The 22,498-nt window shown below is 36.5% G+C and overlaps 1 long non-coding RNA gene across 1 annotated transcript in view; it reads right to left on the minus strand.

Moving 5' to 3' along the window:
* The window catches only part of LOC110223818 (uncharacterized), a 33,141-nt gene extending 16,451 nt beyond the window's left edge, over nucleotides 1–16,690 (minus strand). Inside the window, exons 1-2 of the long non-coding RNA XR_002328795.2 lie at nucleotides 16,361–16,690; nucleotides 4,505–4,656 (exon numbers count right to left, since the gene is read on the minus strand). This is a non-coding gene — a long non-coding RNA (uncharacterized LOC110223818). The remainder of the gene's footprint in view (nucleotides 1–4,504; nucleotides 4,657–16,360) is intronic.
* Between the last annotated feature and the right edge of the window lie 5,808 nt (nucleotides 16,691–22,498).

A 22,498-nucleotide genomic window follows, 5' to 3' on the forward strand; every position in this document is an offset into this window, starting at 1 on the left:
GTACAGGGGCTTATGATAAGCATGTTGATAATTATTACAATGCTATCATGTGGCTCTAATAATAATGAAGCAACGTGATACTGGAATGATACAAGGTTTAGAAAAAGAAGTCCTGGGTTCACATATACATGCCATCCACTTCTATTGTAACCTTGGGCAAATCAATTAACCTCTCTAATCCTCAGTTTTTTTACATTTGTAAAACAAAGAAGTTGGCCTTAATGACTTCTGAGGACTCTTGTAGTTCTAAATCTATGATCCTATGGATGAAATTTGGTCGACATCAGTTATTAACCTTCAAACTATTTGTGGGTCTTTTCAAAGGATCTGGAACATGGTAATATTCTTACCCTAAATTAATCCTGCACTACAAAATATACTTTGATCACGTCGAATATACTCTTTGTTCTATTCTTCCTAAACTCACCTTTCTCATCCATTCACACAACATTTACAACACTGGTTAGACAACTGGTCACTGTATTTATTTATGTTTTGTTGTTGCTTTGGTTTTTTGGGAGTCAATCAGGGTCAAGTGACTTGCCCAGAGTCACACAGCTAGTAAGTGTTTAAGGTACTCCTGACTCCAGGGCCAGTGCTCTATCCACTGTACCACTCAGCTGCCCCTGTTTATTTATGTTTTGAAAAAAAATGCCAGAGAAAGATCTGTCCTATGCCCAAATATTTAGAGTAGCATGAGGGGTAAGGGGGGAAGATGGGGAAAAAAAACTAGAAAAAGTAGATCCTGTAACCTGGGAAATGGCTGGACAAATTGTGGTATGTAAACATAATGGAATATTAATAATGTTCAGTAAGACATAATGAACATGAGGAATTCAGAAAACCACTAGAAATGTGTATGAATTGATAAGAGAGTGAAATAAGCAAAACCGGGGGGCAAAAAAGCATTACACAAAGCAGAGTGCTGGCCCTCAAGTAAGAGTACCTGGGTTCTAATGTTACCTCTGACATCATCTGGGGCAAATCTTCTCTAGGCCTCAGTTTTCTCAAGAGTAAAATGAAAGGATTGATTGTAGTAGATGACTCAGGTCCCTTTCAGCCCTAAACGTATTATCTTTTGATCCTATACACAATGGCTTTTCAAACCAGATCAATGATTCCACTGGGACTTTCTAGTGAACAAATTCTCTCTTCTAAAGTCTTAGAGAATTGTCAGCAGCACAGAAAATTTAAGTGACTTACTTAGAGTCACTTGGTCAATATGGATTGAACCCAGGTCTTCCTGACTTTAAAGCTGGCTCTTTATCCACTGTACCATGGTCCCTCTGATATCTAATAGCTACGATAATGTAGAAAGATAACTCTGAAACAGAATTGAACTGTCAGTGATTACAAATATTAATCTTGGTTCTAGAGAACAGATAATAGAACACACTCTTCTTTTGGTAAAGTATAGGTGATGGCTGGTGTAGAATATGGATATAGAATGTCAGATGGTCACGATTTCACTTGTTTTTGCTTATTTTTTTGTTTGCTTGTTTGTTAGAGGGTATTCATTTGATGGATGGATAGGATACATGCAGAAATGGCTGTGAAATAGAAACAAAGACATCAAGAGAACATTGGTGCTCTCAAAATTTAGGTAGGCTGTAGGAAAGAGTTTTACTATGTTTATTCTTTTTGTGATGCTTATATCAAAAGTAAGATCTGGCTGTGATGTCTCTGATGTTTGACTACTTTTCTTTACATATTCATTTCTTCTTAAATTTTACAGATTCAAGAAAATGGCCTTGAATCAGCCACATGAAAGGCAACAGTGACACCTGATGTTCATTTGTTTTGTACTCTCAGTACATTTCCTTCTTCAGTCAGTTTAATGGAATACAAAATTTGAATATCAGATAACATACAAAGATTTACTAGAGGAGCTTAACTTCTCTAAAAAAAAACAGTATCAAAGAACAGTCCCTAAATGGATTAAAACACCTTCTTACTCATTTTCATTTGGTTAATTATTTTTACCTAAGAACCAAAAGACTAGATTATAGCTTTTAAAACAAAGAAAAAGACCCTGAAGTTACTTAGGATTTAGCTGATGTTGCAGCTCAGTCTGCCTGTCTGTCTGTCTGTCTGTCTGTCTGTCTGTCTGTCTGTCTATCTATCTATCTATCTGTCTCTCTGTCTGTCTATCTGTGTATCTATCTTCATTGTCATCATCATCATCATCATTGCAACCATTTATCCTCTCTCCTTCCCACTGCCCTCTCCAACTGAAAAAGTATTTAAAAAAATGAAGAGATGTTAGCTTACTACTGCTTTCCTGAACCTTTTTGGTCCATTATGAACTCTGTTTCCACCTGTAACTCAATCCAGTCTTTGTTGCTCAACTGCCTAAACTGTCTTCCCTTCTATGACAAGCTGTGGTGTGAACAGCGTTAACTAAGGCCCTTACCGGGTAAGGTGGGCTATATATATATTTTTTTGCTTAGGCAATGGGGTTAAGTGACTTGCCCAGGGTCACACAGCTAGTAAGTGTTATGTGTCTGAAGTCGGATTTGAACTCAGGTCCTCCTGAATCCAAAGCCAGTGCTCTATCCACTGCACCACCTAGCTGCCCCAAAATGTTTTATCTTCTTTTTTTTTTTTTAGGCAATTGGGATTAAGTGACTTGCCCAGGGTCGCACAGCTAGTAAGTGTCAAGTGTTTAGTCTGAGGCTGGATTTGAACTCAGGTCCTCCTGACTTGAGGGCCAGTGCTCTATCTGCTGTGCCACCTAGCTGCCCCTATTTTTTTTCCATAAAAAGCACTGATGTTGTCCACACATTGGTGTGACCTGGGAACTAAGGCTCAGGCTGTTGCTGTAGCTTCTTAGTCACCTAAGCACAAAAAGCCAATACCACCAGGAGGTGTTGGCATTAGACATGCTCCCAACAGGTGAGCCACGAGGACAAATGCAAAGAAAAGGGAACTTAATCCAGCTGACTCTCTGCTATATCCTTGCTAAAAATTCTTTTAATGTCATTTTTTAATCAACGAAATTTTTACATGACTTCTGCAACATGTTTTTAATTGCCAAAAAGTTCTAGCACCAACACTTAGCACCACCTTGTTATTTTCCTCCTTTGGAAGTGGCATTAATCCAGAAAACATAAATAACATAGGAAAGACCTCAGTATTTGACAAAAACTGATGAGAAAACTGGAAAGCAGTCTTGAATAAATTGGGCTTAGACCAACATCATACACTATGTTCTACAATAAATTCAAATGGATATGTGACCTTAATATTAAAAATCATACCATAAAAAAATTAGAAGATAACCAAATCATAATATCTTTCCCATCTATGAGGTGGAGATATGGTCTCAACCAAACAAGGAATAGAGGAAATTACAAAATATGAAATTGATAACTTTGATTACATGAAACTGAAAAGTATTCGCACAAACAAAATTAATACTTCTAGAATAAAAATGAAATCAATTAAATGGAGGAAAAAATTTGCATCAAAATGCTCTAGTAAGAGTTTGTTTTCTAAGATTGCATAGTCAATTATCAGACAGTTAACTAGTTAGGTAGATTAGGGTGTCCCAAAAGTCTTAGCACAATTTAGCAAAATCAATTCCCCAGTAATAAAGTGGTAAAATGATATGAACAGTTGCCAAAATAATTATCAACTAGTAACAACCATATGAAAGAATGTTCCAAATAATGAGATAATAAGATAAAACCAAATCAATACAACTTCAACGATGAAAGATGGGAATATGCAACATTAGAGGTATTATAGGAAAATAGACACACTGATACACTGCTTATGGAGTTATAAATCAGTATAACTGTTTTAGGGAAAATATTTTGGAATTATGCAAATAAAGTGACTAAAATGTCCATACTCTCTGATCCAGAGATTCTGTTACTAGGCTTATATCCAAAGGAGGTAATTAATAAGGAAAAAGTCCTCATGTACAATAAAAATACTCATAGCAGCAATTTTTTTGTGGTAGCAGGACAAAGCCAACATGGTAGAGTAGCAGGAAGCAATAAAGCTATGCTCCCACCCATAAAACTTTTTCACACCTAGAAAATGCACCTGGTTGGATCCAGATAGGGAAATCCAGAAAAAAATCACAATTTGTCCAGCCAGCTTGGTAAGAAGGCCAATGAAATTCGTTGTTTTTTGTTTGTTTGTTTTTTAAATGAGGCAATCAGGGTTAAGTGACTTGCCCAGAGTGACATAGCTAGTAGGTGTCAAGTGTCTGAGGCGGGATTTGAACTCAGATCCTCCTGACTCCAAGGCCAGAGCTCTATCTACTGCACCACCTAGCTACCCCCCATGCAATTCATTTTTAAAATAGTAACAATTCAAATCACTTTTATAATGCACTGAAGGCTATTTATGAGCCAAAGACCTATTTCTCAAGTACTCAGTACAGATGGAGCCACAATGATTAGTGATAAGCACATGATCTTGGAGAGATCAGCTGAACTCTTCCATAATGTTCTCAACAGATCATCATCAATCAATGCCACTGAGTATATACCTCGGGTTCCAATGGCTGTGAATGCAGCTGAAGCAGGTCCTGTGAAGTACTTAGAGCTTGATCATACAACAAAGATGCCAAAGTCATCCACTGCACCCTGAGCCATCACCAGTCATCCTGACTTTTTGTCTTGCTATTGGACTTCGATGAATCTAGAAGAAATAGTGAGACAGACAACTTTGCTCAACTTTGCCTCATTTAAATCCAATTCACTGAAAGCTAAGACATCCTATGATGTCATTGATTCTCTTCAAAAACAAAGGACAAAAAACCTGTGCTATAAAAAATTTCAATTTGATCTTGATTTTTTTCTCAATTTTTATATTTCTATTTTTAATTTGAATTTATTTTCTTTTACAATTTAATGTTTAAAGTTGAATTTAGTCCAATATTGGCCATTTTAAAGGGAATTATTGAATACTACATTTAATTTTAATTTTGCATTTCACAATATTTCCCCTCAATTTTGATGTGCAATTTCCTTTTGAAGTACAATTTTATTTCTTATATTTTATTTTCTTAAACTTTATTTTTTTCTCTCTTACTGAAGTTGTCATTGGATTTTTTTCTTTGAATTATCTATTTTAAAGATAATTATTTTGTTTTTCCTTTTATTTCCATTGCTTTTCATTTTTCATCTCTGATCAGCTTCTATTGTGTTGAACACATGTGCTGCTCTATTGCATATGAATATTAATGTTTGCTGTTTGATGGTCCCAAAATAAATGCTGTTATATAATTGCATATTGGAGTACAAGTGGAATGCCATTGTTGTATATTTATTTATTTGCATGTTTCCCTTGCCGATAAATATATACATATATATAGTCATAAATTCCCATTATGTTATAAATTATAAAATCCTATTATAAATTAATGAATTGATACATGTTCATTGACTATTAACTTACTGGTTGGGGTGTCAGCCAACTTGTCCAGTCAGTTGCTTAATTGTTCTTTGAGGATTGCTTAAATATTTGCATTATAGATAGATGTTATGTAAGTATAAGAGTGGCTTGGAAATTACGATCATCTTATGAATGTTAATATTTATAAAGGATTATTGATGTTTGAGGGTTAGACTCTGTGTTTAAGAATGAGGATGTTATAAAAGTTTTGAAGGACAATATAAAAGAGTTGGGGAACAATAGGATAGTATATAATAGAAATAGGGCCAGGGTAATCCACTTAGGAAGTTGTCTATGTACTTTCAGACCCATTTTCATCACTTAAAAATATCAGACAAAACACAGATGGAATTTGGAAACTGATCCACAATCCTCCAACCAAAGTGGAAGAATTCTATAATAAATGTGACATTGAATGAAGGTGAAGAAATAGTACAACAACTGAGGTTCAGGCTTAGAACTATACTTGGATTCTTACCTAGACATAAAACCAAAGCAATAATCTAGTTATCAGAATCAGACCTTTCAGTTCTAAATGATACTGATTCACAATCTTTGTGCCATTGATGAATGGTCTACCTATGCCCAAGCAACAAGTGAAGGCTTAGATTCCTCAAATCAGATGTGAGTGTGACATTGGGGGAAAAGCCCAAAGCTAGGCCCACTGTGGTAGTAGAAGAAATAGTTTACTAGTATCTCAGAGGAAGGCTCAAACACTGAGAGCCAGTTCCTTCATGTCACACAGATGAGCATCATCTGTACATCAAGCTGAGGGTTAGTTCTCCTAAGTCATACGGAACTACTTAATTGCATGTCATAGGAAAGCAAAATATCCTGGTTTATGCAGAAAAACCTGGCCTGAAGGCAGGTATAAGACTAGATATGTCACAGTAGAGAGACAACATTGGTCCAAATTAAAGGTATTCCTAAAGCTTTGGACTCACATGGATTACAGGACAAAGCATCTTCAGTCATGTTAGCCTTCCCTGACTGACAGTCTCTCCTAACTGAAGCAGCTAGGTAGTACAGTGAATAGAGTAATGGGCCTAGAGTCAGGAAGACCTGTAGGTCAAATCCAACCTTAGACACCTTTGTGACCTGGGCAAGTCGCTTAACTTCTGTCTACCTCAGTTTTCTCAACTGTCAAATGGGGATAATTATAGTACCTACTTCCCAGGGAAGGATCAAATGAGATTTTTTTAAAAATGCTTACATACAGCATCAGGAGGATTTCCTTCCACTCTTTCACTGACTTGATCAATTTGAAGAATTTCCTGATTAGCTTGATATGATTGTGGGAGGTTGACCTTTGTTTGGAGGCAGCCAAGGGAATTTCCAAGGGAAACATACTGAAGAGACACAAATAGCTTCTGACTGGTTTTCATTGATTGGGTTGTCACTGCCTAGGTTGTATCTCCCCATCACCCTACCTTGTATCCCCAACTCAAGATGACTGGTTGTCTGGGACAGACTCTTGTTATGGAAACCATTACTTTATACTATCCTAGATAAAGGAGAGCAATCGTTCAGTCAACTTTTCTTCTTTTTGCCTATTTTGACTTTTTCCAGTTTAGAATGACAGATCTACTTGCAACAGAAACTGCCAAGGGAAGTGATGGTGAGAAATCTTTCCTTCCAGGAACTGGAAATTGCTTCTTTAGGGCGGTAGCTCATGGGAGTTGCATAGGCTTGTATTTGGTCTAAGGGGAGAGATCCTTAGAGTAAGTTTTCCTACTCCAAAAGATGACAATAGCCATGGCATTGATAGATTTCCTGCAAAACAGGCATGTGGAAAAAGCAGACACATGGGTGCCTAGTGAGCTCTGAGAGAGTTCATGGACAATGCTCCTCAACTCCAACCTCCTGGGCAGAGAAGGTCAGATTTGGGGGTTTATGGACAGCAGTAACTCAGAATCTAGCATTCGAGTTATAAAAGTGAAATTTCCTGGGTAGTGCCAGCTTTGGGGTTTTGCTTTGTAGGTGATCCTAAGTTTGAAGCTTCCTAATTTCAAGTGTTCAGTATTAGACCATCTAGGTCAGTCAGACAGGTTTGTGCTAAGTGCTGAGAATACAAATACAAATCAAATTAGGAACAGTCCCGACTCTAACAGGGAAAGAAAGGGAGTATTCAAATAGTTCCTAAGCAGTATTCAGCCTTGAAAAATGAGGAGGATTTGGGGCAGCTAGGTAGTGCAGTGAATAAAGCACTGGCCCTGAAGTCAGGAGGACCTGAATTCAAATCTGGCCTTAGACCAAACACTTCACACTTACTAGCTGTGTGACCCTGGGCAAGTCACTTAACCCCAATTGCCTGGAAAAAAAAAACTTTAAAAAAAATGAAGAGGATTGCCTACATGGCCCTGACAGCTGAAGAACAGGAGATCTGGACTTTTACTACCCTTTTATATTATAATGAATTAATCAGACAATGTAGCACTTCACTGGGAAGGGGGCCTTGTTTGTTTAGCAGCTCTTAAAGTGTGTTTACTTTCCAGGAGGACCCCTAAACCACAGGGCAGTATTATAAGTCTTGGGGAAAACTATGATTCCTCGTGGAAAAGGACTCATGAAGGGCTGCCCTAACATCAGGATCAAGTTCAGCTGCTTTGCAAGGTGATTTTATGGGCTGAGCTTCATATGCATTCTGTATCTATTTGTAGGCTTCATGTATTCTGCATATTCTTGGGGGTAAAACAAAGTATGTCCTATGCCCAATTTGAGTTTATTAGCTCAGGTGTTTATATGCAAGTGATGATTGCATTAACCACATTTAAAAAAACTTAGACTCAAGCTATACTTAAGCTATATTTTGAGATTTTCTTGGCAATAAAACAAGAGAACTGACCTTCAGGATAGGATCCTGAGAACAGATACAGGCTGGGGAGGGGGACCCCTCCAGGCCATGGGTTACATTAATATTGACTCATATTTAACTAGTATTGCTACTCATCTCTGACAAGGCAGCATCCAGCTTGGCATTGGCCAAAATACAGATTAATGGATTGTTCCTCACCCAGCTGACTCATGTTCCTGCTTTTTTTATGATGTTTACCTGCCAGCAGAACAACCATATAGTTTAATGCTATATTTTAGCCAGCAAAAATATTACTGATCCACCCACTACTACCACTATTCCCTATTACCCCCATCAACTACCAAATACCCCAACAACCAAAAAAACCCTTCTTTCTTTATGCATTATAGTGATTTAAGGTACCTTGCATAATTAATACGTGCTATAACTTAATGCCGACTTTATAAAGTCACAAAGGCAGGCAGTGTGGTGTAGCAGAAAGACTGGAGTCAGGAGGACTAGTTTCCATTTTGTAATGGAAATGCATCTTCCATGACTAACTTTCTAAGTTACTGTGGTAACCTAACCCAGAGGTGGGGAATCTGAGGCCTCGAGGCCACATGTGGCCCTGTAGGTCCTCAAGAGCAGCCCTTTGACTGAATCCAAACTTCACAAAACAAATCCTTTTATTTATTTGATTTATTTTATCTAATTAATTTAATTTATTTATAATCTAATTAATTTACAATGCAGATTAATGAAAAGTAGATAGTACTAACACAAAATTAATTCCAACAAATGCCAAGATTTGATCACTTAATACATCAAAGAAGCAATAAGTATTTAAATGCCTGAGATTTGCCAGGCATAAAAAGATAAATATAGAACAGTCCCTGCTCCCAAGAAGCTTACATTCTATTGGGGAAGACAACATGTACACAGACAAGTATCTACAAAATAAAATACAAGGCAATTTGAGAGGAAAGGTGATTGATGGGGAGACATAACCAGAATTAGAGAGTATGGGCAGGATGCTGGGGAAAAGGAGAGGAGAGAAAGTCATAGTTAAAAGCTAGACAGGGAAAGACCTGGACTGATGTTTAGAATGAAATATTGAATATCATAGGAAAAATACTAGGTGGGGTGGCATAAGACCTGGGTGTATTCTAATTGTCTTAGTGATTAATTTTTGTCTTTGGATGTGTCTTTTAACCTCTCTAAATCATATGATTATTTCAGTTATAAAAGGATAACAAGAATTTAGTAAAAACCTCTCTAAGTCATCTCCCAATAATTTTGTGATAATTCAGCAGTACAACATTATGAAATTTCCAAGTTGGGAAGGACCTTAGGGACCATTTATTTCTTTTTTTTTTATTGTTTTTTTCTTTTTTAGGCAATTGGGGTTAAGTGACTTGCCCAGGGTCACACAACTAGTAAGTGTTATGTGTCTGAGGCCAGATTTGAACTCAGGTCCCCCTGAGTTCATTGCCAGTGCTCTATCCACTGCACCACTTAGCTGCCCCTCAGGACCATTTATTTCAACCTCCTTGTTTACACATGAGGAAACTGAGGCCCAGAGAGATACAAGATGTTTCCCAAGGTATTATAGCCTTTGATAGCAGATACAGAATTCAAACCTAGGTCCCCTAATTCTCACTTTAGTGGTTTCTCCATTATGACATGTTTTCAATATTTCAGTTGAGCTGTGATTACATTGATACTGATGCCCTTTCTGCAGTGCACGTCACAATCCTCCATCCTTCTTATCCTGAGCAATTGCTGTCCATGTCCTCCCATGTTCTAATGTTCTAGAGATACAAATACCAGTGGAACTCGAACAGAGATTTGCTGCTAATTATTTAACAACCAATTCTGCCCCCCAAAAGTATATTTTGACACACTTTTAAGTTTAATCTGCATTTTTCTATCACTTTCTTAAATCTAGACAATCAACAAAATAATTTATCAAGCTCTGATTTGTAGCATTTGCCAATTTTTCAGATGCAAAAGATTAAACTGAATAATTAATAATCAGCCCTCTTGAGCTTTTCCAGCTGGCTCCAGCACACCCCTAAACTCTGGAGATATGAATACCAATGGACTGCAAGAACTATTCCTTAATTATCTCTCATCTCACTTCCTTTTCTGGTCATACATTTCTCTGATGATATCCTTTATATCATTTCTGTGCAAACTACATTCTTCTCCATTACCTATTGAATGATCTGCAATTTTAACTCTTTGGAGAGTGGCATTGCATGTGACTTGAATCTATTATACAACATAGGAAGAATGTTAAGATGAGAGAATTTGGATCGGCAAATTAAAATACTTTATATAACTGTTTCTATGTTTTCTACTTCCTAAATTACTATAAAAATTATCTGTATTTGTAGCATGGTAGAGGCAGCATGGTCTAATAGATAATGTTAGGCTTTTAATCAGGAAAGACTTGAGTTCAAATTCTATCTCTCCCCCTATGAGATGTGTGAAACTGAGCTTGATTTCCCTTATCATTATCAACTTCCTAGGGCTTAACTACTAAATCAGAATGATTAGTAGAGCAAGTTCCCTGGTCTGATAAAGTAAAAATTCCTTAATTTTCTCATATGTAATATTATACCTGGTCTTCGATATTGCAAAGTAAATGAGGTCTGCAGTAAATAGAGAACTGGAAGGTGAAACTCCTAGAGGAAAAGAAAGGGCAGTTGACAATTCCTACTTGGGATCAAGTGGATAGACTTTCTAAAATTTTAATTTGGATTCAGTTAATTTGAATATGCTAAGAATGATTTGGATTAAAAATAATACCATTTCTAAAGTTTAATTTTAAATTTTGAAAATGTCTATGAAAGAAAAAAGTTAGCTTCTTTTCTATGTACTTTCAGCAATAGAAAGACCATCATTACTTCATTCTGGAATTTGATGTGAGTGACTAGTTTTAACCAACCTGAAAAATAATACCTCTTTGTCTATTACAAAGCATATTGTAAGAGATTGAGTCTTTCTGCTCATAGCCCATGGCTCATCTGACTAATTTTACCTTTGAAGATTTTAAGCAAGTATGGAACACAATTTGAGGAGTTACTTGTGCATGAAAATAATAATGAACTTGGTCACTTTTAATTTAACAACAAAGAAACAGCTGTCTAACCAGGCAGCTGTGGCTATATTTCTACAAATTTTGCATATTCTTTGAGTCAAGTCAAATCAATATGCATTTATTAAGTACTTTCTAGGTGTCAGCTAAGCTAAGGCCTAGGGCTTTTGTAAATGGATGAACTTGGTTACCGTGAGTTTGGGGAAAACATGTTTCCCCTGGTGAAAGTAACCTTTGGGACTAAGGAAACAGAACTGTTTGGTTTACACTTTACTTCCCTCCTTAATGGCAACAACAGGATGAACAAGAGTGATTCTCTTTTAAAAGAGGTTTCTATTATCTTCCTAGAGACTTTCTATATATACTGAGAATTCTGATAAGATTAACCACAAAGAAATGCATTTCCTAAAATAAGGAACAGACTTGTCCTTTAGCAACTTCCATTACCCCAAACTTCGCATGTTTCTCCCATTTATTTTCTGCTGTAGAATGCTGCTGATTGGTTGTATACTCTGAGTCTAAAAAAACTGTAAAAACTCAATCTATACCCAAAGAAACTGAGACTACAACAAGAGAGCAATCTTCCTTAGTGCACTAATAAATATCTTTTCATTTCAGTCCGGTTACTCAAGTTTTGACAAGTACCTCCCACCCTCAAGTCTGGCAAACGCTAGTGGATGAGATTCTCCCTGGGCTAAAGAGTCTTGTTACGAGTGTGACTACAAAAAGCCATGGAATCTATAGTTCTTCCCCATTTAAGAAGAGGGGAAATTAAGTCAAGATTAGCCCTCAGAATAGAGGTTTTTCTTTTTTTCTTTTTATTTAAATTGTTCATTTTTTTTAAACTTTGGTTTAGTATTTTATTTTTTCCCAGTTATATGTAAAAACAATTTCTAACATTCATTTTTAAAACTTTGAGTTCCAAATTCTCTCCCTTCCTCTCTCCCCATCTCCCCCAACCCCACTGAGAAGGCAAGCAATTTGATAGTGGTTATAAACATGTAGTCATGCAAAACATTTTATAATAGTCATGTTGTGAAAGAAAATATAGACCAAAAAAAACCTCAAAAAAAATAAAGTAAAAAAAATATGCTTCAATCTGTATTCAGATACCATCAGTTCTTTCTCTGAGGATGGATAGCATTTTTGATCATAAGTCCTTCAGAGTTGTCTTGGATCATTGTATTGCTGGGAATAACCAAGTCATTCACAGCTGATCATCTTATAATATTGCTGTTACTCAGTACACAGTACACTTCACTTTACATAAGCCCATGCAGGTTTTTTTTGAGAGTATCCCACTCATCATTTTGTATAGTACAATAGTATTCCATCATAATTACATAACACAACTTTTCAGCCATTCCCCAATTGATAGGGCATCCCCTCAATCTCTAATTCTTTGCCCTCAGAAAATAGATGCTATAAATATTTTTGTACATATAGGTCCCTTTCCTTTTTGTTTTTCATTTCTTTTGGGATACAGATGTAGCACTGATATTGCTAAGTCAAAGGGTATGCATGGTTTTATAGCACATAGTTTCAAATTGCTCTACAGAATGGTTGAATCAGTTCACAACTCCACCAACAATGCATTAATTTCTCATTTTTCACACATTCCCTCCAACATTTGTCATTTACCTTTTCTGTTCTACTAGCCAATCTAATAGGTAGCACCTCAGAATTGTTTTAATTTGTATTTCTCCAATCAATAGTGAGTTAGAGTATTTTTTCATAGGGTTATAGATAGCTTTGATTACTTAATCTGAAAACTGATCATATCCTTTGATCATTTATCAATTGGGAAATGGCTTTTATTTTGTCATCTTTATAACAGAATAGAGGTTTTTCATGAATGGAGTACCATGGGAGTTTTCAGTCTCTTGAGATGAGGGAATAGAGAACAGAGAGGTAGTAGTCTTCACATGGCAGCAGAACAATTATGGGAACTCATAGCCAAGATATCAGAAGCTCCCTTCTTCAAGACCACAAGGCCATCTGTATGGTCAAGCAAAGAGGTGTGTTGGTTTATTTTTATTGTTTTAATCAAAGGGTGCTTGCTACATTAGTAGAAAAGCTGAGAGAAAATCAGACAAGGGGTACTAGTAGTCCCTACTCCACCATTGCCTTAAGTCTACTCAACTGTGTTTTTAAAAATTTTATTGAAAGACTACATTTGCTAGATTTAATATCACTTCTCATAAATATCTGTGACTGATCATCTTCTTACATTGCTTGGTGTCCTTTGCTTAAGGTCATTAAAGAGCTCTGGGAGCCACACAAAAGAGAGAGCCATAGCAGAGGGCCAGGACTGCAAACACCAGCACATCTTAAAGATTTTTATTCTCTAGTTGGGGATGTAAACATGAGACATTTCATAACTAAAACTCTGAGGACAAAGTCACTATGAATACAGGACGTATTTTATAAATCTACTTCATAGACAAGAGTAACCAGCTGTTACAAAGAAAGGCAAAAACAACAACAACAACAAAAAACCAGCACCTGCTTTTAAGGAGCTCACTGTCTAACGGGGTAAACAGCATGCAAACTATGTTCAAAAAAGTTATACAAAGATATGTACATATGACATAATATATATGTTGTGGGAAGAATGTTATTTGTTCTTTATTACTATTTGAACCTAGTTTTATGTGGCTAGAAAATTGTCTAACCCAAAAGCTTACCATTTTTGTGGCTAGAAAATTGTCTAACCCAAAAGCTTACTGTAAAGGTCAGGGTAAGAGCAGGTAGGTGGCACAGTGGATAGAGTGCTGGGTCTGGAGCCAGGAGGACACTAGTTCAAATCCAGCCTCAGACATTTACTGTGTGACCCTGAACAAGTCACTTAATCCTGTTTGCCTCAGTTTCCTCATCTGTAAAATGAGCTGGGGAAGGACATGGCAATCCACTCCAGCATCTTTGCCAAGAAAACCCCAAATGCGATCATAAAGAGTCAAGTACAACTGAACAATAAACAGCATAATTTTGGAGACAGCATTTTTAATTGGAAGATGAGGTCAGAAAAGAGGCTGCAGAGAGTTAAGAAAATGACAGGAAAGGAAGTTTAGCAATAAAAGGGAGGAGAGATATGGGGAGGTAGCTAAGAATGAATGTATGAAGTGAAGGTTTTTTGAGGATGGAGGAGACATGGGAGTGATTGTATTGATGTTTTTTCTTTGATAGTTTAATGGTGCCCATTACTGCTTCTCTTCAAAACATTTCCAATGCTAACCAAATAGTGGGGAGGAACTTTTTAGAACCTTATAGAAAATGTTTAGGAGGAAAGCTGCCCCATTATGACTGGGCTTATGAATCTGTCAAGGGCACCCCATTTCCCCCAGTCCCACAGGCTTAAAACCTACTACCCACTATCTCTCATCCTCCCTCTCCTCCCATCCCGTATGTTGCCAAGTCCTGTCAATTTCACCTTTACAAACAACTGTGTATATGTAAGCTACATACAGGATAAATTGGAAATAATCAACAGAGAGAAAGCACTAGAATAAGGACAATCAGGAAAGGCTTCCTGTAGAAGAAAGCATTTTAGTGGTAACTTGAAGGAAGCCAGGAAATCCAGGAAGTGGGGATGAAGATGGAGAGCATTCTAGGCATGGGAGACAGCCTGAAAGCGCCTGGAGTTGGGAGGTAGAGTGTCTTTTTAGAAAAGGAACAAGGAAAACATGGGGAGAGAGGGGAGGTAGTATAAGGTAAATGAAGGCTGGAAAAATGAGGGGGGATTAGGTTCTAAATGACTCTGAATGTCAAAAAGAGGACTTATATTTGATCTTCTAGTAGACAGAGAGACACAGGGGTGTATTGAGTAGAATGGGAGACATGGTCAGACCTGTGCTTTAGATCAATCAATTTCGTGGCTAAGTGGAGGACAGATTAGAGTGGTAGGACTGGTGGCAGGTAGAGTACCTGATAGACTATGGTAATAGTTGAGGTATAAGGTGAAGCGGACCTGCATCAGAGTAGTGGCAGTATCAGAGCAGAAAAGGCCATTGATTATCCCATTCATGAGCATCCCTTTTCTAGTCACACATTTCCCTGATGCTCTCCTTTAGACCACCTCTAAGGGCAATCTAACCTATCCTCTGGATAATAGGCAGTCTTCATCCACTTGGTCTTTCTTGTGTGGCTAGGTGAGCTGAACTCTCTTGAGTGATTATAGACCCATGCATTCAATATAATGTAACCTGCATATTGGAACACCTGGAAAACAAACTTCATCTATAGGAAATTGATTTGTGCTGTACATCCTCCATGACAAGGATAAACATCTTTGGCCAGAATAGGTTTCCCTCTTTCATGTCTGCCTTGATATTAACAGAAGATTTATAGAATTATCTCTGTTGTTGCATATTTTCAGAAATCTTTATTTTAATACATGCATAAGAGATATTATTTAAAGTCTTTAAAAGGTAACATTTGCTTTACTGAATCAAATGTCTTTTTATATTCAATTAACTAAAAGCCCAGTGAAATCTCATAATCTCTATATGTTAAGTTGTGTCTGTCTAAGAACTTTTCAGGTGAAAACCTGCCTAATCCTTCTAATACCTTTATTAAGGATGTCCTTAGGTGTCCATTATTCCATCTGGCCTTAGACCTTCCCAATCCAGGAACCCCCAAGAAACCTGGGTCTATTCTGTGCCTCCCATCTTTCTATTGCTTCTTCTGGGAACAGCAATCAAATCAATATCATTACTATTAGAATTAGATTGCCTCATAGGTTCATTCACAATCTCTGCAATTCCTCAGAACAACTGCTTTTTTTGGCCATCACTCTCTATAAGTGCTGTCTCCCCCTGTTTGAATGTTAGCTTCTTGAGAACAGGCACATTAATTTTTTGTGTGTGTGTGTAGCTGCAATCAATTTATTAAAAGAGATGATTGATTAGGCATCTGCAATGATGACTTCAACTTCTACACTTGGTTCAATGCTTCTAGAAGTGATCTATTGTTTAAATGATTTATTGTTTAGCAATCTCAGAAAGACTGCACAAATCAAGGAGGCAGTTTGTGGATTCTCATTGGGAACTTACCTCAAATCTTTAAAACTTCACAGCAATGAATTTTTCAGGTTGTGATTCGGAAGTATCTTAGTGAGCATGTAAACAGGTCCCTTTACTTTCAAGTTCTTTTCTTTGGTTCCTCTAATTAAGTCAGTGCATACCTTCTGGAGGGATTTAACATTGCAATTGAATGTTGAAGGTGATTCAAATCTGGTGAATGGCCACTTCAAGCTCCACAGATGTCTTGCCAGTGCCTTTGAATGTCATGGCAGCAGTGGAGCTTCCTGACCAACTTATTTTCCAGTGAGGAATACTTTCAGCTTCCTTCAGAATTCCTTCAGAATAGGTCTTCCTCTTTTGTGCCTGCCTTGATATTAACAGAAAGTTGTTAGAATTATCTCTATTGTTGCATATTTTCAGAAATCTTTATTTTAATATATGCATAAGAGATATTATTGAAAGACTTTAAAAGATAACATTTACTTTACTGAATCAAATACCCAGGACATGCCCAAATTTCATCAGCACATCTACAAGGAACTGTGTCACTGAAAACTCACTGTGTGAACCTTGGACCGCATGTATATGAAGGCTGAAAAACATCTTTCCCTTCTCTGACTGGCAAGAACCTGTTTCTTTTTCTCTCTGGACCCTATGTCTCCCTCATAAACTTGTTTGTTTGTCATATTTAAATGTTTCCCTTAGTTTCTTTTGTCACTTTTGTCTGTATTCCCAGTGCCTACCCTAATGTCTGACATTTAAATGAATCTGTGATCCCACCAATTTCAAAGTGAAGAAAGTAATAAATTGAAAAGCTCTATTAGTAGTTATCATTTATTGATAATTTAGAATAAATGTGTATCTTTAAAGTAATACAATAAGCATAAGATTAAACCAATTAATTAAACCTTTTAATTAATATTAAACCAATTAAACCTATTAATAGGACTCTCTCAAAAGGTTAAGTTACTTTGATTTATCTTAAATAAAGGATTAAGTCTTCTTCTTTGGAAAAAAGCTAGCCCTAACATCGAAGATAAGCCAACATAAGCATTCCCATTAGCCTAAATAATACCTATAGATTAAGTGAATAGATTGATAAGACCTATATCTTTCCTTATCATTTGGTGCAGATTACTTAGAGCAGAGGTTCCCAAACTTATTTAGCCTACTTCCCCCTTTAAAAAAAATTACTCATCACTCTTCTGGAAATCTACTTTCAGTAACCCTTTAATGGTTTGTTTGTTTGCTTTTTATTTTGTAACATTTCAAAATATATATGTATTTTTAAAATGACACATCTTAAATTTTAAAATTTATTGTAAATTTGTGGGAGATTGGGTGTAGCCACAATGAAAAGCCAGTTGATGGGATTATAGCCTCAGGCAAATGCCATAGATTTGGCCATGTGGGAAAGTCCAGAATTTTTCCTTTTTGGGGTCGGGATTCCAACCCCCATCAATAATATACTTGAAATTTTTGCCTTAAGTTTCTTTTATTTCAGATAATTAATTTTACAATTGACGACCTCGAATGGACACGAGGACTGACTCCAGGCATCCAAGAGTGGCCCTCTCTGAGGAACATCCCTGACAGCTCTCTGGTAAAGATGTACACGAAGGGACTTCCCAAGAGAAGACAGCTTTGGAGATTTGTACTCTCTTCAGCTCAGAACCATTTCCTTTCTAGTCTAAGGTAAGCCTCCAATTTGGGAAAGAACAAGCTTGTTAAGGAAAGCCATCTCCTCTACATTAATGAGGAAGAAAAAGTTTTAGAAAATCCCTGCTGGTGTTTTTCCCTTGAGAGAAAAGACAAAACAAGATGAGTCAACAGGAGGATATATATATCCATCAGGATGCATCATCCTTTCAGTCCTGATCTCTCTACTTGGAGAAGAAATGCCCCAAAATTTGATGAGAGCCCTACTGCAACCATTAACCAATTTCAAGCAATCTTCGGAGGCTACAATCAAAATTGGGGTGATATCTCAGATTTATTAGACATTCTTTTATTCCTCTGGAGAAAAAAAACCAAACTGCTGTTATTGAAGCAGCAAATAGACTGGTCACAGCAGGACAAGCTCAGAACCAGGGAGCTCAACCTAATAGGCCAATACAGAATCCCAATTGGGAACTCAATCTTCTAGCTGACTTTGTTAGGCCTGTACAAGGGAGACAAGCACTTGTCAGAGGAATGAAGACATGTTCTGTCAGGCTAGACAATTGGAGGAGATTTCAGGAAACTACAGGAGGAAGGAGAGACCCCTTATCAATTTTATGATAGGCTCTGCAAAAGTGCTAAGTGATACGCAGGACTGGGCCCAATTAATCCTAGACATGCAAAAATTCTCAATACTGCCTTTGTTAACCAATCTCTGCCTGACATTCACTGTTATTTTCAAAATAATTGTCCTGGTTGGAATGAGAAAAATATCAATGAACTTAGGAGCATTGCTTTGTTTATTTATGAGAAAAGTAAAGGAAAAGAGATTAGAAAAAAGTAAAACAATTTAGACCAGGAATGCAGGGCTGGGCTCACTGTTAGGAAAACTATCAGCATAAGTGAACATATCAATAACAAAACCAACAGAAATCATGATTAGCTCAATAGATGAAGAAAACGCCTTTGAAAAAATATAGCACCTACGCCTATTAAAAACATCAGAAAGCATAGGAATAAATGGAGTTTGATGATATGTAATGAAACATAATGAAATGATAAGTAACATTTATCTAAAACCATCAGCAAGCATTATCTGTAATGTCAATAAGCTAGAAGCCTTCCCAATACAATCAGGGTGAAGTAAGGATGCCCATTATTACTTCTATTATTTAGTACTGTACTAGAAATGTTAGCTATAGCAATAAGAGAAGAAAAAGGAATTAGAACAGGCAATGAGGAAACAAAACTATCACTCTTTGCAGATGATATGATGCTATACTTAGAAAATCCTAGAGAATCAACTAAAAACTACTTGAAATTATTAACAACTTCAGCAAAGTTGAAAGATACAAAATAAGCCCCCATAAGTTACCAGAATTTCTATATATTACCAACAAAATTCGGCAGTAAGAGATAGAAAGAGAAATTCCATTTAAAATAACTGTGGACAATATAAAAATACTTGGGAGTCTACTTGCCAAGACAAAAGCAGAAACTATATGAACACAACTATAAAATACTTTTCATGTAGTCAGATCTAAACAATTGGAAAAATATTAATTGTTCATGGGTAGGATAAGCTAATATAATAAAAATGACAATTCTATCTAACTTAGTCTATTTATTCAGTACTATACCAATCAAACTATCAAAAATTTATTTTATAGAGCTAGACAAATTAACAAAATTCATCTGGAAAAACAAAAACTCAAGGATATCAAAGGAATCAATGAAAACAAAATGTGAAAGCAGGTGGTCCAGCAATATCAGATCTTAAACTGTCTTATGAAGTAGCAATGATCAAAATAATCTGATAACTGGCTAAGAAATAGAGTGGTGAATCCATGGAATAGATTAGGTACAAATACATTATAGTAAATGACCATAATAATCTAATATATGATAAACCCAGAGATCCAAGCTTTGAGAACAAAAACTCATTATTTGACAAAAAATTCTGGGAAAACTAGAAAACTGTATGGCAGGATCTAGGTATAATACACCAGCACCTCACACTGTACACCAAGATAAGCTCAAAATGGGCACATAATTTACATATAAATGGTGATACCATAAGCAAATTAAGATAGCATGGAATAGTTTATCTGTCAGATTTATGGATAAGGGAAGAATTTTGCTACAAGTATCTCTGATAAAAGCCTCATTTTTCAAATATATAGAGAACTGAGTCAAATTTATAAAAATACAAGTCATTCCCCAAATGATAAATGGTCAAAGGATATGAACAGGTAGTTTTCAGACAAAGAAATCAAAGCTATCTATAGTCATATGAAAAAATGCTCTAAATCAATTATTGATTAGAGAAATGCAAATTAAAACAACTCTGAGGTACTACCTCACACCTATCAGATTGGCTAATATGACAAAAAAAGGAAAATGATAAATGTTGGAGTAAATGTGGAAAAACTGGGACATTAATGCACTGTTGGTGCAGTTCTAAACTGATTCTACTATTCTAGAAAGCAATTTGAAACCATGCTCGAAAGGCTATAAAACTGTGCATACCCTTTGATCCAGCAATACCAATGCTAGGTCTATATCTCAAAGACAGCCAAAAAAAAAAAGGGAAAAGGATCTATTTGGTTTTTTTTGTTTTCTTTTCCCCCAAGGCAATCTGGGTTAAGTGACTTGCCCAGGGTCACATAGGTAGTAAGGGTCAAGTATCTATGGTGGAATTTGAACTCAGATCCTCCTGATTCCAGGGCCAGTGCTCTATCTACTGTGCCATCTCACTGCCCTAATAGGATCTGTTTGTACAAAAATATTAATAGCAGCTAATTTTGTGGTGGCTAAGAATTGGAAATCAAAGGGATGCCCATTAATTGGGGAATGGATAAACAAACTGGTTCGTTCAGCTATTCCATTTGATTGTAATGGAATATTATTGCACTATAAGAAATGACAAGCAGGATGATTTCAGAAAAATCTGGACTTACATGAACTGATGCATAGAGAAGTGAACAGAACCAGGAGAACACTGTACAAAGTAACAGCAATATTGTCCGATGAAGAATTGTGAATGACTTAGCTATTCTTAGCAATACAATGGTCCAAGACAATCCCAAAGGACTAATGATGAAACATACTATGTACCTCCTGAGAAAGAACTGCTTTTGTTTGAATACACAGTGAAGCATGCTATTTTTCACTTTCTTTCTTTCTTTTATTTCTTTTATTGAAGTCTTCTTGTACAAAATGACGAATATGGAAATGTTTTACTTAATTGAACCCGTATAAGATGTTTCTGATTCTAGGAGCCAGGAGGGGAGGGAGGTAGGAAGGGGTGGAATTTGGAACTCAAAATTTTAAATGAAAACATTTTTTAAAAAGAAAAAGTAAAACACTACCAGAAACACAGAATGTTTTTGCGATTGCTCCACCTCCAGTTCCTTACAAGTCCAAAATGAAGAGGAACCACAAACCTTTGGAATGTTTTTACTGTGGCAGAAAGGGACACCTGACTAGAGAATATAGACAGAAAAAATGGGACATGAGGAACAAGGGTGAACTTAATCCTAAGCAGACCCAAACAAAGATTCCAAAAATTTTCAAGATTTACAGTGAAGTGGGGGAGGGTGTGGGAAACAGTCTGATTCACAGAAAGATCTTTTTGTGTTTCCTGACCCTGATATCATCTTAGTACCTGCTATCCCTATCTTTACTTCCTCCTGCACCAATGAACCTTATGGTACGATTAAAATTGACATCAGAAGATAAGCCCTTCAGGTCAGAAGGTGTCCAACATATTACTGGGGAAGAGAGAGGACAGCTACAAATAACCCCAGAAAGAGTAAAGCAGCTGAGCCGAAACTGAAAAGACGCTCAGCTATGAATGTGTCTGGTGACTAAAGGAGAGTCTGATGTCGTTAAGATCAATATTGCACAGGAGCCTGGAATGTAAGATCTATGAACCCAGCTAGATGTGGTCAAACAGGAAATGGAAAGCTTAAATACTGACATCTTGGGTGTCAGTGAACTCTAACAGGAAAGTGGGTGAATTTAATTCAAGTGATCTTTACGTCTAATACTATGGGCAAGAATACCTTAGAAGACATGGAGTAGCCCTCTCAAGCAACAAAAAGTGAGAAAAGCAGTACTGGGGTAAAATCTCAAAAATGACAGAATGATATCTCTTTGAATCCAAGGCAAACTATTCAACATCACAGTAATACAAGTCTATATACTCCAACCACTGATGCTAAATAAGCCAAAGTTGATCAGTTTTATGATGACCTACAATGTCTTCTAGAAACAACAGCCCAAAAGTTGTTATATTTATCACAAGGGATTGGAATGTTAAAATAGGAAATAAAAAAATCATTGGAATAACAGGCAATTTGGCCTTGGAATACAAAATGAAGTAGACAAGGACTAAACAGAGTTTTGTCAAGATAACTCACTGGTCATAGCAAACATTTTTCCAACAACCCAAAAGGCAATTCTATATATGGACATCACCAGAAGGTCAATAGTTTCATTACTATT

Source organism: Phascolarctos cinereus, unplaced genomic scaffold (assembly GCF_003287225.1).
Source record: "Phascolarctos cinereus isolate Bilbo 61053 unplaced genomic scaffold, phaCin_HiC Scaffold_4;HRSCAF=312, whole genome shotgun sequence".
Lineage (NCBI taxonomy): Eukaryota > Metazoa > Chordata > Mammalia > Diprotodontia > Phascolarctidae > Phascolarctos > Phascolarctos cinereus.